The sequence below is a fragment of the Schistocerca gregaria genome, unplaced genomic scaffold, assembly GCF_023897955.1.
Source record: "Schistocerca gregaria isolate iqSchGreg1 unplaced genomic scaffold, iqSchGreg1.2 ptg000470l, whole genome shotgun sequence".
NCBI lineage: Eukaryota > Metazoa > Arthropoda > Insecta > Orthoptera > Acrididae > Schistocerca > Schistocerca gregaria.
The window spans coordinates 2,458,281-2,474,350 of NW_026061884.1; the positions used below are offsets into that span (position 1 = coordinate 2,458,281).

Consider the following 16,070-nt stretch of genomic DNA (forward strand, 5'->3'; position numbering starts at 1 on the left):
TGTAATCTTCAGATCCGAAGTCCGACGCCTTATCCATTAGGCCACACGGTCACTGACGACCAACTATAACATGTATACGACTCATCTCGAAACGCTCACACCTCTGAGGATTTGTGTTTTCGTTCTACACAGCCGCTGCCGCTTGCTCTTTCCCACCCACTCGGTACATTCAACCTCTTACGAGACCGACCAAATATAGACTGAGAAACAAGACCACACACTTTGTGCATTCGGAATCGAAGGCAGGGCGTCCCTCGCCGGATTTGCTACGCTGGCCATTTGCTACTTCTGCAGAAGCGGCGGCGGCGGCGGCGGCGCCGCCGCCGCCGCCGACGACGACCGCGAGAGGCTCTGAGATATGTGAGAAATACATCTATAAAATGTAATTCAGACTGCCTCGTCCCACCGTATGCTGTACCGCTTTGGTAAATGCTTTATCTGCGCCATTCGCCTTAATCACATCTGAGAGTAATTCTTAAAAAAACGCCTGTCGCTAATTGTTCGTCATCACAGATACTGTTTGCTATACGGCCACGACGCACAACTGATTTCCAAAATTCATCTTTCTCCTGTTAGGATGGAACTTACGACTCCTGGTTTATTAGAACACTGCTCTACCGCTGAGCTAAAGAGGCGCGGCCTAGCGGTACTCTTGGGTACTTCGTCCTTACGGCCGTCTGCATCATCCGACTTCAGCTGACAACACTTCATATTACCGGCTAATATTTGCAGCTATGACGACCCATTACTGCTTAGCTACACATCTGACACGTAACCAATGTTCTCTCCAAACAACAACACTTGCATTTCAGAACATGTCTTTCACACATGTCTACAAAATCACCTTCACCTTCAAATACAGTTTTCTTGTGACTGACAGAGACATAGGCAAAGTTTAATGTTGCTTTTTCCATTACATCTCGGTAATCAGAAAAACGGTAATTTACATCTGCAGCGGAACAAAATTCCGTTCCTCCCAGCGTGTGGCTCGAACCCACGACCCTGGGATTAAGAGTCTGACGCTCTACCGACTGCGCTAGCCGGCTACCTCGGCGAATGCCTGCCGGGTAGCACGTCACACAGTACTTATTTGGGTTGGGTGGTCCCATACAGAATCTCTCCATGCTGCCTAATGTTTTCCTAACGTCACACTCGTCACGTACTTCACTTTTATGTCATAATCATTTCTGAGAGGTAAGGAAATTGCATGACAACATGCAGAGCTAGTTGCGTCAAAATTAACACACATACTTTATGTGACTCAAAAGCCGAACGAGTTACTTTCCGACGTTGTTTCAGATGTGTAAGTGCCAGTTAAAACTCGCCGTGTCGGCACTCTGCCGACCATTTCACTAGTTAACACCGGTCTTGTTGTGTGTGTTTCAAGCTCAAGAGCATCTCCAAGCAAAAAATGGTCAACAGCAACATTCAGACGGTTTCGTAGTGCTCAATTGCTACATTAAAACGGTATGTTTCTTTTTCAGAACTGGAAAAACATGAGCGTGACAGCATTCGAACCTGTAATCTTCAGATCCGAAGTCCGACGCCTTATCCATTAGGCCACACGGTCACTGACGACCAACTATAACATGTATACGACGCATCTCGAAACGCTCACACCTCTGAGGATTTGTGTTTTCGTTCTACACAGCCGCTGCCGCTTGCTCTTTCCCACCCACTCGGTACATTCAACCTCTTACGAGACCGACCAAATATTGACTGAGAAACAAGACCACACACTTTGTGCATTCGGAATCGAAGGCAGGGCGTCCCTCGCCGGATTTGCTACGCTGGCCATTTGCTACTTCTGCAGAAGCGGCGGCGGCGGCGCCGACGACGCTGCCGCCGTCGACGACGACGACGACGACGACCGCGAGAGGCTCTGAGATACGTGAGAAATACATCTATAAAATGTAATTCAGACTGCCTCGTCCCACCGTATGCTGTACCGCTTTGGTAAATGCTTTATCTGCGCCATTCGCCTTAATCACATCTGAGAGTAATTCTTAAAAAAACGCCTGTCGCTAATTGTTCGTCATCACAGATACTGTTTGCTATACGGCCACGACGCACAACTGATTTCCAAAATTCATCTTTCTCCTGTTAGGATGGAACTTACGACTCCTGGTTTATTAGAACACTGCTCTACCGCTGAGCTAAAGAGGCGCGGCCTAGCGGTACTCTTGGGTACTTCGTCCTTACGGTCGTCTGCATCATCCGACTTCAGCTGATAACACTTCATATTACCGGCTAATATTTGCAGCTATGACGACCCATTACTGCTTAGCTACACATCTAACACCTAACCAATGTTCTCTCCAAACAACAACACTTGCATTTCAGAACATGTCTTTCACACATGTCTACAAAATCACCTTCACCTTCAAATACAGTTTTCTTGTGACTGACAGAGACATAGGCAAAGTTTAAAGTTGCTTTTTCCATTACATCTCGGTAATCAGAAAAACGGTAATTTACATCTGCAGCGGAACAAAATTCCGTTCCTCCCAGCGTGTGGCTTGAACCCACGACCCTGGGATTAAGAGTCTGACGCTCTACCGACTGCGCTAGCCGGCTACCTCGGCGAATACATGCCGGGTAGCACGTCACACAGTACTCGTTTGGGTTGGGTGGTCCCATACAGAATCTCTCCATGCTGCCTAATGTTTTCCTAACGTCACACTCGTCACGTACTTCACTTTTATGTCATAATCATTTCTGAGAGGTAAGGAAATTGCATGACAACATGCAGAGCTAGTTGCGTCAAAATTAACACACATACTTTATGTGACTCAAAAGCCGAACGAGTTACTTTCCGACGTTGTTTCAGATGTGTAAGTGCCAGTCAAAGCTCGCGGTGTCGGCACTCTGCCGACCATTTCGCTAGTTAACACCGGTCTTGTTGTGTGTGTTTCAAGCTCAACAGCATCTCCAAGCAAAAAAATGGTCAACAGCAACATTCAGACGGTTTCGTAGTGCTCAATTGCTACATTAAAACGGTATGTTTCTTTTTCAGAACTGGAAAAACACGAGCGTGACAGCATTCGAACCTGTAATCTTCAGATCCGAAGTCCGACGCCTTATCCATTAGGCCACACGGTCACTGACGACCAACTATAACATGTATACAACTCATCTCGAAACGCTCACACCCCTGAGGATTTGTGTTTTCGTTCTACACAGCCGCTGCCGCTTGCTCTTTCCCACCCACTCGGTACATTCAACCTCTTACGAGACAGACCAAATATAGACTGAGAAACAAGACCACACACTTTGTGCATTCGGAATCGAAGGCAGGGCGTCCCTCGCCGGATTTGCTACGCTGGCCATTTGCTACTTCTGCAGAAGCGGCGGCGGCGGCGCCGCCGCCGCCGCCGCCGCCGACGACGACGACGACCGCGAGAGGCTCTGAGATATGTGAGTAATACATCTATAAAATGTAATTCAGTCTGCCTCGTCCCACCGTATGCTGTACCGCTTTGGTAAATGCTTTATCTGCGCCATTCGCCTTAATCACATCTGAGAGTATTTCTTAAAAAAACGCCTGTCGCTAATTGTTCGTCATCACAGATACTGTTTGCTATACGGCCACGACGCACAACTGATTTCCAAAATTCATCTTTCTCCTGTTAGGATGGAACTTACGACTCCTGGTTTATTAGAACACTGCTCTACCGCTGAGCTAAAGAGGCGCGGCCTAGCGGTACTCTTGGGTACTTCGTCCTTACGGCCGAATGCATCATCCGACTTCAGCTGACAACACTTCATATTACCGGCTAATATTTGCAGCTATGACGACCCATTACTGCTTAGCTACACATCTGACACGTAACCAATGTTCTCTCCAAACAACAACACTTGCATTTCAGAACATGTCTTTCACACATGTCTACAAAATCACTTTCACCTTCAAATACAGTTTTCTTGTGACTGACAGAGACATAGGCAAAGTTTAATGTTGCTTTTTCCATTACATCTCGGTAATCAGAAAAACGGTAATTTACATCTGCAGCGGAACAAAATTCCGTTCCTCCCAGCGTGTGGCTCGAACCCACGACCCTGGGATTAAGAGTCTGACGCTCTACCGACTGCGCTAGCCGGCTACCTCGGCGAATACCTGCCGGGTAGCACGTCACACAGTACTCGTTTGGGTTGGGTGGTCCCATACAGAATCTCTCCATGCTGCCTAATGTTTTCCTAACGTCACACTCGTCATGTACTTCACTTTTATGTCATAATCATTTCTGAGAGGTAAGGAAATTGCATGACAACATGCAGAGCTAGTTGCGTCAAAATTAACACACATACTTTATGTGACTCAAAAGCCGAACGAGTTACTTTCCGACGTTGTTTCAGATGTGTAAGTGCCAGTCAAAACTCGCCGTGTCGGCACTCTGCCGACCATTTCACTAGTTAACACCGGTCTTGTTGTGTGTGTTTCAAGCTCAAGAGCATCTCCAAGCAAAAAATGGTCAACAGCAACATTCAGACGGTTTCGTAGTGCTCAATTGCTACATTAAAACGGTATGTTTCTTTTTCAGAACTGGAAAAACATGAGCGTGACAGCATTCGAACCTGTAATCTTCAGATCCGAAGTCCGACGCCTTATCCATTAGGTCACACGGTCACTGACGACCAACTATAACATGTATACGACTCATCTCGAAACGCTCACACCTCTGAGGATTTGTGTTTTCGTTCTACACAGCCGCTGCCGCTTGCTCTTTCCCACCCACACGGTACATTCAACCTCTTACGAGACCGACCAAATATAGACTGAGAAACAAGACCACACACTTTGTGCATTCGGAATCGAAGGCAGGGCGTCCCTCGCCGGATTTGCTACGCTGGCCATTTGCTACTTCTGCAGAAGCGGCGGCGGCGGCGCCGACGACGCCGCCGCCGCCGCCGCCGCTGACGACGACGACCGCGAGAGGCTTTGAGATATGTGAGAAATACATCTATAAAATGTAATTCAGACTGCCTCGTCCCACCGTATGCTGTACCGCTTTGGTAAATGCTTTATCTGCGCCATTCGCCTTAATCACATGTGAGAGTAATTCTTAAAAAAACGCCTGTCGCTAATTGTTCGTCATCACAGATACTGTTTGCTATACGGCCACGACGCACAACTGATTTCCAAAATTCATCTTTCTCCTGTTAGGATGGAACTTACGACTCCTGGTTTATTAGAACACTGCTCTACCGCTGAGCTAAAGAGGCGCGGCCTAGCGGTACTCTTGGGTACTTCGTCCTTACGGTCGTCTGCATCATCCGACTTCAGCTGACAACACTTCATATTACCGGCTAATATTTGCAGCTATGACGACCCATTACTGCTTAGCTACACATCTAACACCTAACCAATGTTCTCTCCAAACAACAACACTTGCATTTCAGAACATGTCTTTCACACATGTCTACAAAATCACCTTCACCTTCAAATACAGTTTTCTTGTGACTGACAGAGACATAGGCAAAGTTTAAAGTTGCTTTTTCCATTACATCTCGGTAATCAGAAAAACGGTAATTTACATCTGCAGCGGAACAAAATTCCGTTCCTCCCAGCGTGTGGCTCGAACCCACGACCCTGGGATTAAGAGTCTGACGCTCTAACGACTGCGCTAGCCGGCTACCTCGGCGAATACCTGCCGGGTATTACGTCACACAGTACTCGTTTGGGTTGGGTGGTCCCATACAGAATCTCTCCATGCTGCCTAATGTTTTCCTAACGTCACACTCGTCACGTACTTCACTTTTATGTCATAATCATTTCTGAGAGGTAAGGAAATTGCATGACAACATCCAGAGCTAGTTGCGTCAAAATTAACACACATACTTTATGTGACTCAAAAGCCGAACGAGTTACTTTCCGACGTTGTTTCAGATGTGTAAGTGCCAGTCAAAGCTCGCGGTGTCGGCACTCTGCCGACCATTTCGCTAGTTAACACCGGTCTTGTTGTGTGTGTTTCAAGCTCAACAGCATCTCCAAGCAAAAAAATGGTCAACAGCAACATTCAGACGGTTTCGTAGTGCTCAATTGCTACATTAAAACGGTATGTTTCTTTTTCAGAACTGGAAAAACATGAGCGTGACAGCATTCGAACCTGTAATCTTCAGATCCGAAGTCCGACGCCTTATCCATTAGGTCACACGGTCACTGACGACCAACTATAACATGTATACGACTCATCTCGAAACGCTCACACCTCTGAGGATTTGTGTTTTCGTTCTACACAGCCGCTGCCGCTTGCTCTTTCCCACCCACTCGGTACATTCAACCTCTTACGAGACCGACCAAATATAGACTGAGAAACAAGACCACACACTTTGTGCATTCGGAATCGAAGGCAGGGCGTCCCTCGCCGGATTTGCTACGCTGGCCATTTGCTACTTCTGCAGAAGCGGCGGCGGCCGCGCCGACGACGACGACGACGACGACGACGACGACGACGACGACCGCGAGAGGCTCTGAGATATGTGAGAAATACATCTATAAAATGTAATTCAGACTGCCTCGTCCCACCGTATGCTGTACCGCTTTGGTAAATGCTTTATCTGCGCCATTCGCCTTAATCACATCTGAGAGTAATTCTTAAAAAAACGCCTGTCGCTAATTGTTCGTCATCACAGATACTGTTTGCTATACGGCCACGACGCACAACTGATTTCCAAAATTCATCTTTCTCCTGTTAGGATGGAACTTACGACTCCTGGTTTATTAGAACACTGCTCTACCGCTGAGCTAAAGAGGCGCGGCCTAGCGGTACTCTTGGGTACTTCGTCCTTACGGCCGTCTGCATCATCCGACTTCAGCTTACAACACTTCATATTACCGGCTAATATTTGCAGCTATGACGACCCATTACTGCTTAGCTACACATCTGACACGTAACCAATGTTCTCTCCAAACAACAACACTTGCATTTCAGAACCTGTCTTTCACACATGTCTACAAAATCACTTTCACCTTCAAATACAGTTTTCTTGTGACTGACAGAGACATAGGCAAAGTTTAATGTTGCTTTTTCCATTACATCTCGGTAATCAGAAAAACGGTAATTTACATCTGCAGCGGAACAAAATTCCGTTCCTCCCAGCGTGTGGCTCGAACCCACGACCCTGGGATTAAGAGTCTGACAATCTACCGACTGCGCTAGCCGGCTACCTCGGCGAATACCTGCCGGGTAGCACGTCACACAGTACTCGTTTGGGTTGGGTGGTCCCATACAGAATCTCTCCATGCTGCCTAAAGTTTTCCTAACGTCACACTCGTCACGTACTTCACTTTTATGTCATAATCATTTCTGAGAGGTAAGGAAATTGCATGACAACATGCAGAGCTAGTTGCGTCAAAATTAACGCACATACTTTATGTGACTCAAAAGCCGAACGAGTTACTTTCCGACGTTGTTTCAGATGTGTAAGTGCCAGTTAAAACTCGCCGTGTCGGCACTCTGCCGACCATTTCACTAGTTAACACCGGTCTTGTTGTGTGTGTTTCAAGCTCAAGAGCATCTCCAAGCAAAAAATGGTCAACAGCAACATTCAGACGGTTTCGTAGTGCTCAATTGCTACATTAAAACGGTATGTTTCTTTTTCAGAACTGGAAAAACATGAGCGTGACAGCATTCGAACCTGCAATCTTCAGATCCGAAGTCCGACGCCTTATCCATTAGGCCACACGGTCACTGACGACCAACTATAACATGTATACGACTCATCTCGAAACGCTCACACCCCTGAGGATTTGTGTTTTCGTTCTACACAGCCGCTGCCGCTTGCTCTTTCCCACCCACTCGGTACTTTCAACCTCTTACGAGACAGACCAAATATAGACTGAGAAACAAGACCACACACTTTGTGCATTCGTAATCGAAGGCAGGGCGTCCCTCGCCGGATTTGCTACGCTGGCCATTTGCTACTTCTGCAGAAGCGGCGGCGGCGGCGCCGCCGCCGCCGCCGCCGCCGCCGCCGCTGACGACGACGACGACGACCGCGAGAGGCTCTGAGATATGTGAGAAATACATCTATAAAATGTAATTCAGACTGCCTCGTCCCACCGTATGCTGTACCGCTTTGGTAAATGCTTTATCTGCGCCATTCGCCTTAATCACATGTGAGAGTAATTCTTAAAAAAACGCCTGTCGCTAATTGTTCGTCATCACAGATACTGTTTGCTATACGGCCACGACGCACAACTGATTTCCAAAATTCATCTTTCTCCTGTTAGGATGGAACTTACGACTCCTGGTTTATTAGAACACTGCTCTACCGCTGAGCTAAAGAGGCGCGGCCTAGCGGTACTCTTGGGTACTTCGTCCTTACGGCCATCTGCATCATCCGACTTCAGCTGACAACACTTCATATTACCGGCTAATATTTGCAGCTATGACGACCCATTACTGCTTAGCTACACATCTGACACGTAACCAATGTTCTCTCCAAACAACAACACTTGCATTTCAGAACCTGTCTTTCACACATGTCTACAAAATCACTTTCACCTTCAAATACAGTTTTCTTGTGACTGACAGAGACATAGGCAAAGTTTAATGTTGCTTTTTCCATTACATCTCGGTAATCAGAAAAACGGTAATTTACATCTGCAGCGGAACAAAATTCCGTTCCTCCCATCGTGTGGCTCGAACCCACGACCCTGGGATTAAGAGTCTTACGCTCTACCGACTGCGCTAGCCGGCTACCTCGGCGAATACCTGCCGGGTAGCACGTCACACAGTACTCGTTTGGGTTGGGTGGTCCCATACAGAATCTCTCCATGCTGCCTAATGTTTTCCTAACGTCACACTCGTCACGTACTTCACTTTTATGTCATAATCATTTCTGAGAGGTAAGGAAATTGCATGACAACATGCAGAGCTAGTTGCGTCAAAATTAACACACATACTTTATGTGACTCAAAAGCCGAACGAGTTACTTTCCGACGTTGTTTCAGATGTGTAAGTGCCAGTTAAAATTCGCCGTGTCGGCACTCTGCCGACCATTTCACTAGTTAACACCGGTCTTGTTGTGTGTGTTTCAAGCTCAAGAGCATCTCCAAGCAAAAAATGGTCAACAGCAACATTCAGACGGTTTCGTAGTGCTCAATTGCTACATTAAAACGGTATGTTTCTTTTTCAGAACTGGAAAAACACGACCGTGACAGCATTTGAACCTGTAATCTTCAGATCCGAAGTCCGACGCCTTATCCATTAGGCCACACGGTCACTGACCACCAACTATGACACGTATACGACTCATCTCGAAACGCTCACACCCCTGAGGATTTGTGTTTTCGTTCTACACAGCCGCTGCCGCTTGCTCTTTCCCACCCACTCGGTACATTCAACCTCTTACGAGACCGACCAAATATAGACTGAGAAACAAGACCGCACACTTTGTGCATTCGGAATCGAAGGCAGGGCGTCCCTCGCCGGATTTGCTACGCTGGCCATTTGCTACTTCTGCAGAAGCGGCGGCGGCGGCGCCGACGACGCCGCCGCCGTCGACGACGACGACGACGACCGCGAGAGGCTCTGAGATATGTGAGAAATAATCTATAAAATGTAATTCAGACTGCCTCGTCCCACCGTATGCTGTACCGCTTTGGAAAATGCTTTATCTGCGCCATTCGCCTTAATCACATCTGAGAGTAATTCTTAAAAAAACGCCTGTCGCTAATTGTTCGTCATCACAGATACTGTTTGCTATACGGCCACGACGCACAACTGATTTCCAAAATTCATCTTTCTCCTGTTAGGATGGAACTTACGACCCCTGGTTTATTAGAACACTGCTCTACCGCTGAGCTAAAGAGGCGCGGCCTTGCGGTACTCTTGGGTACTTCGTCCTTACGGCCGTCTGCATCATCCGACTTCAGCTGACAACACTTCATATTACCGGCTAATATTTGCAGCTATGACGACCCATTTCTGCTTAGCTACACATCTGACACGTAACCAATGTTCTCTCCAAACAACAACACTTGCATTTCAGAACATGTCTTTCACACATGTCTACAAAATCACTTTCACCTTCAAATACAGTTTTCTTGTGACTGCAGAGACATAGGCAAAGTTTAAAGTTGCTTTTTCCATTACATCTCGGTAATCAGAAAAACGGTAATTTACATCTGCAGCGGAACAAAATTCCGTTCCTCCCAGCGTGTGGCTCGAACCCACGACCCTGGGATTAAGAGTCTGACGCTCTACCGACTGCGCTAGCCGGCTACCTCTTCGAATACCTGCCGGGTAGCACGTCACACAGTACTCGTTTGGGTTGGGTGGTCCCATACAGAATCTCTCCATGCTGCCTAATGTTTTCCTAACGTCACACTCGTCACGTACTTCACTTTTATGTCATAATCATTTCTGAGAGGTAAGGAAATTGCATGACAACATGCAGAGCTAGTTGCGTCAAAATTAACACACATACTTTATGTGACTCAAAAGCCGAACGAGTTACTTTCCGACGTTGTTTCAGATGTGTAAGTGCCAGTCAAAACTCGCCGTGTCGGCACTCTGCCGACCATTTCACTAGTTAACACCGGTCTTGTTGTGTGTGTTTCAAGCTCAAGAGCATCTCCAAGCAAAAAATGGTCAACAGCAACATTCAGACGGTTTCGTAGTGCTCAATTGCTACATTAAAACGGTATGTTTCTTTTTCAGAACTGGAAAAACATGAGCGTGACAGCATTCGAACCTGTAATCTTCAGATCCGAAGTCCGACGGCTTATCCATTAGGCCACACGGTCACTGACGACCAACTATAACATGTATACGACTCCTCTCGAAACGCTCACACCTCTGAGGATTTGTGTTTTCGTTCTACACAGCCGCTGCCGCTTGCTCTCTCCCACCCACTCGGTACATTCAACCTCTTACGAGACCGACCAAATATAGACTGAGAAACAAGACCACACACTTTGTGCATTCGGAATCGAAGGCAGGGCGTCCCTCGCCGGATTTGCTACGCTGGCCATTTGCTACTTCTGCAGAAGCGGCGGCGGCGGCGCCGACTACGACGACGACGACGACGACCGCGAGAGGCTCTGAGATAAGTGAGGAATACATCTATAAAATGTAATTCAGACTGCCTCGTCCCACCGTATGCTGTACCTTTTTTTTTTTTTTTTTTTTTTTTCCTTTATTGTGATTTTAATACCTGTGACAAACAGGTAGGCCGGCAGCGGACCAAGTATGCCGCTCTTCGGCCTCAGAGTATACACAGAACAGAGATGAGTGAGATATAAAAACAATCAAGACGGCGGGGTACAAACAGTAGACAAAACAGAGTTAAAACGGAGTCGGTCACGTGCGTAGCACAATGGATAAAAGCGGAGAAACACGGTGCACAAACGCAGATGGCAGATGGCCACACGTGAACCAGCGGAGCACAAACGACGAAACACAAACACACTGCAGGAGAGTCGAGGCACAAACACATGCGATGGTCTTCGGCGTAGGACGATGAAAGTAACTGATGGAAGACAGCAGAGTCGTGGCCTGCCAAGGGGAAAAGGTGTGGGGAAGAGGAGAGAGAGGGGGAGGGGAAGATGCCAGTGGAGGAGAGGGATGGAGGAGAAGGGGGAGGGTAGGGGGAGTGGAAGCCCAAGGAGAAAGGGGAGGGGAGGGAGGGAGAGAAATGAGAGAGGGTGCCCACAGGAAAAGGAGAGGAGAGGGAAGGTAAGGCTCAAAGTTGGTAGGAGGGGTAGATGGAGGGGAGGAGGGCATCATCAGGGAGGGGGAGTTGACGGAAGCCACCGAGGGAGAGGGTGTGGAGGGTGTAAAGATGGAGAGCAGGTGGGATATAGGAATGCAGGTGCGGCAGCGGGTTGGGGTGGGAGAGGATGGGAGAGACAAGAGGGTGTGGAGGATCAAGCTTGCGGGAGGTGTAGAGGATCCGTAACCGTTCGAGGAAAAGGAGGAGGTGCGGGAAGGGAATCAGGTCATAGAGGATCCGCGTGGGGGAAGGGAGACGGATGCAATAGGCGAGGCGGAGCGCATGGCGTTCTAGGATCTGAATGGACTTGTAGAAGGTAGGAGGGGCAGAGATCCAGGCGGGATGAGCATAGCAAAGGATAGGACGGATGAGGGACTTGTAGGTGTAGAGGATGGTGGAAGGGTCCAGACCCCATGTACGGCCAGAAAGGAGCTTAAGGAGGCGGAGGCGGGAGCGTGCCTTGGCTTGGATCGTCCGGAGATGTGGGTTCCAGGAGAGGCGACGGTCGAGGGTGACACCAAGGTACTTGAGAGTAGGTGTGAGGGTGATGGGACGGCCATAAATAGTAAGATAGAAATCAAGGAGACGGAAGGAACGAGTGGTTTTGCCTACAATGATCGCCTGGGTCTTGGAAGGATTGACCTTGAGCAACCACTGGTTACACCAAGTGGTGAACCGGTCAAGATAGGATTGGAGAAGGTGCTGGGAGCGTTGCAGGGTGGGAGCGAGGGCAAGGAAGGCAGTGTCATCGGCGTACTGGAGAAGGTGTAGGGGAGGTGCAGGTGGAGGCATGTCTGCCGTGTAAAGGAGGTAGAGAAGAGGGGAAAGGACGGAACCTTGGGGCACACCGGCGGAGGGGTAGAAGGTGTAGGAATCAGTGTTGTGGATGGTGACATAGGAAGGACGGTGGGAAAGGAAGGAAGCGACCAGACGGACATAGTTGAGAGGAAGAGCAAAGGTTTGGAGCTTGAAAAGGAGACCGGAATGCCACACACGGTCATATGCGCGTTCGAGGTCGAGGGAAAGGAAGATGGCGGAACGACGGGAATTGAGTTGTTCGGAGAGGAGGTGAGTGAGGTGAAGGAGGAGGTCATCGGCTGAGAAGGACGGCCGAAAGCCACATTGGGTAGGGGGGAGGAGGCGGTGTTGGTGAAGGTGCTTGTGTAGGCGGCGGGTAAGAATGGATTCCAGGACCTTGCTGAAGACCGAGGTAAGGCTGATGGGACGGTAGGAGGAGACAGCGGAAGGCGGTTTGTCGGGCTTGAGGAACATCAGGATCCGGGAGGTTTTCCACAGGTCGGGGTAGTAGCCGGTGGACAGGACCACATTGTAGAGCCTGGCCAATGTGGAGAGGAAGGAGGCAGGAGCTTCACGGAGGTGACGGTAAGTAACACGATCGTGACCGGGAGCAGTGTTGCGTTTAGGGCGAAGTGTAGCAATGATATCTTGAGTGGTGATTGGGGTATTTAGTTCTGTGTGTGTGATGTTGTCCAAGTACTGGAAGCCAGGAGCAAGCGGGGGGACAGAGGTATCAGTTCGATCACGGACATCAGGAAAGAGGGAATAATCGAACTGGGGATCGTCAGGGATGGTAAGGATATCGGAGAGGTAGGAGGCGAAATGGTTGGCCTTACTAAGGGCATCAGGGAAGGGGTGGTCATCATGAAGGAGAGGGTAGTAGGGAGAGGGTTTAGATCCGGTAAGGCGGCGGAAGGCTGACCAGTACTTGGACGAGTTGATAGGTAAGGTGGCATTAAGACGGGTGCATGTCTGTCGCCAGTCCCGGCGTTTCTTTGCCGTGAGTAAGTTCCTGATGTGTCGCTGTAGTTGCCGGTGGCGTCGTAGTGTGTCCTGGTCACGTGTGTGAAGGAAGGCACGGTAGAGCCGGCGGGATTCACGCAGGAGAAGGACGGCCTGTGGGGGTAAGGTGGGGCGGTGCGGATGGATGGCAATGGTAGGGACGTGGGCCTCCACGGCCTCAGACAAGGTCTGCTGGAGAAAGGAGGCAGCACGGGTAACGTCGTCAGGTTGGTGGTAGGTGAGGGGGTGGCTATCGACCTGGAGAGCAAGGGAGTCCCGGTAGGCATTCCAGTTGGCACGGGAGTAGTCATGGACATATTTCGGGGGAGGGTCATGGCGCGGGTCGGGACGGGGGCGACGACCGTCTGATACAGTGAGGAGGACAGGGAGATGGTCACTGCCAATGGGATCAAGGACGTCCACCGCTATGCGGCCAAGCAGGGTGGGGGAGGCTAGGACGACATCGGGAGTGGTATTGGATTCAGGGCGGGTGTGTTGGGGAATTGGAAGGACGTCGCCTTGGAGGGTGGCAAGGAACCGATGCCACCGCCGTAACTGGGCGGCAGAACGACTATGGATGTTAAGGTCGGCGGCGATCACGTAGGAGGAGAAGGTACGGTCGATGTGGGAAAGGAAGTCGAAAGGAATAGGTGCAGCGGGGCGGACATAGATGGTGGCACAGGTAAGGGTAAGGCCGGGGAAGAAGAGACTAAGGATCAAGTGTTCTGTGGGGTCAGGAAGGAGGGGTTGGAGCCGGACAGGGATCTGGCGGTGGTGGCCAATGGCAACTCCGCCACGCGCTATCTGGAGTGGATTGTCAGACCGGTGAAGGAGGTAGGGCGAGGTGTGGACGGTGTGGTGGGGCTGAAGAAAGGTTTCGTTCAGAAGGAAGGCATCCACACGGTGGGTCGTAAGGGTATGCATAAGGAGGTGCTTGTTGGTGGGAAGGGAGCGGATGTTATTGAACAGGATACGGTGCTGTCGTGCCATAATGGGAATTTAAACGAGGGTGTCGAGACGGGAGAAGGTGAAATGGGCCTGGTTGTGGGAATAGGTGGCGTAGGTGTTGAGGTGGAACACGGAACGGGCAGCGAGGGAAATCTGGTGGAGGGTGTGGGGACGCTGAAAGGGATGGACGTTCTGGAGCACTATTGTGACGAACCTGATGATGTCCTCTGCGGTGGGGGGAGGACGGAGGGAATTGCCAGGAGGGGTGGGGTCATCCAAAGGGCGGAGAGGAACAGTGAGTTCAGGAGCGGATGGAGGAGGTCGAGCCTTGCATTTCTGGGAGTAGGTAGGGTGTTGGAGGTTGCAGGTATTGCAGGAGGGAGGAGACTGAAGGTTGGGGCACTGCCGGAGGAAGTGCGCTTGCTTACAATGCGGGCAGACTGGGGCCTCGCGGCACTCTGATGTTGGGTGTGCGTTATAACGCAGACACCTCTGGCAGCGAATGGATTGTGGTGGGGAGCGGGAGGGGTCAACCTTATACCGGCGGTGGAAGAGGAGGGCACCCTCCTTAAGGAGATGGTCGATGGAGGGAGCGTGTTCGGAGAAAACTCGCATAAGGCGAGTGGGGCCCGCAGAGTTGAAAATGCGGCGAACAGCTCGCACCTCCAGGTACGGGTGGGCCTTCAACTCCGCCAGCACCTCTTCCTCCGTGATCGTCGGGCTAAGCCGAGTGATCACGGCGGTGAGGGTCGGCGGGCGACGTGGGGGTTGGGGTTGACGGGGGGAGGAAGGGGAAGGAGCAGGGGCAAGGGAGGCATTAGGTCCAAATCGGGTGAGAGGAATTCGGGAGAGGATGTCGGAGTGTAGGGTAGGGCTTGGGGAGGTGATCAAGACAGAGTCCCTACGGGGGGTAAGAAGGGAGATGGGGGCTGCAGGGAAGTATTGGCGGAGGAGCAAGGTCAGGTTGCGGGCCTCCAGGAGAGAGGGATCAGGACGGGAGAGGAGATACTTGTAGGAGGGGGAGTTAGAAGAGGAAGTAGAGGGGGCTGGAGGGGAGACATCCATGGCATCTAGGGGTGGGGGAGGGGGAAGATGCTGGGACTTCTTGGGTGCGGAGGAGGCGGGGGTGCCACTGGGACGCTTAACAGCGGGGACAGGATGGGAGGAGGTGTGGGGCACAGGAGTGACGGGGAGATGACGGGAAGCGGCAGGTCCCGGTGTCGGTGCTGGTGCTGGTGCTGCTGTTGGTGCTGCTGTTGGTGCTGCTGCTGGTTGTGGCGCTGCTGCAGGTGGTGGTGCTGGCGCCGGCGATGGTGCGGCATGGGTCGTAGCCCGACGAGACACAACCCTGGCAGGGGCCGCATGAGTGGTGTGGGGGAGTGGGGGAAAGGGGTCGTGTGTGGAGGCTTGGGGAGAAGGAGCAGGGGATGGGGCGACAAAGGGAGCTGGGGTGGGAAGGGTGAGGAGGGGCGGGATATAGTAGGACGGGGGCGACTGAGCACACCAAGTAAGAGTAGTGGCAGCGAGGGAGGGCGTCGTATAGACGATGGCGGTGGTAGTGGCGGTGGTGGTGGGGGTGGTCATGATGGCAGTAAGGAAAA

The 16,070-nt window shown here is 50.5% G+C and overlaps 1 non-coding gene across 1 annotated transcript; it reads right to left on the bottom strand.

The window, feature by feature from the left end:
- Positions 1 to 9,154: 9,154 nt before the first annotated feature.
- Positions 9,155 to 9,227, bottom strand: Trnar-ucg (transfer RNA arginine (anticodon UCG)). The gene has a single exon. It is a non-coding gene; the product is annotated as a tRNA-Arg (tRNA).
- Positions 9,228 to 16,070: the final 6,843 nt, after the last annotated feature.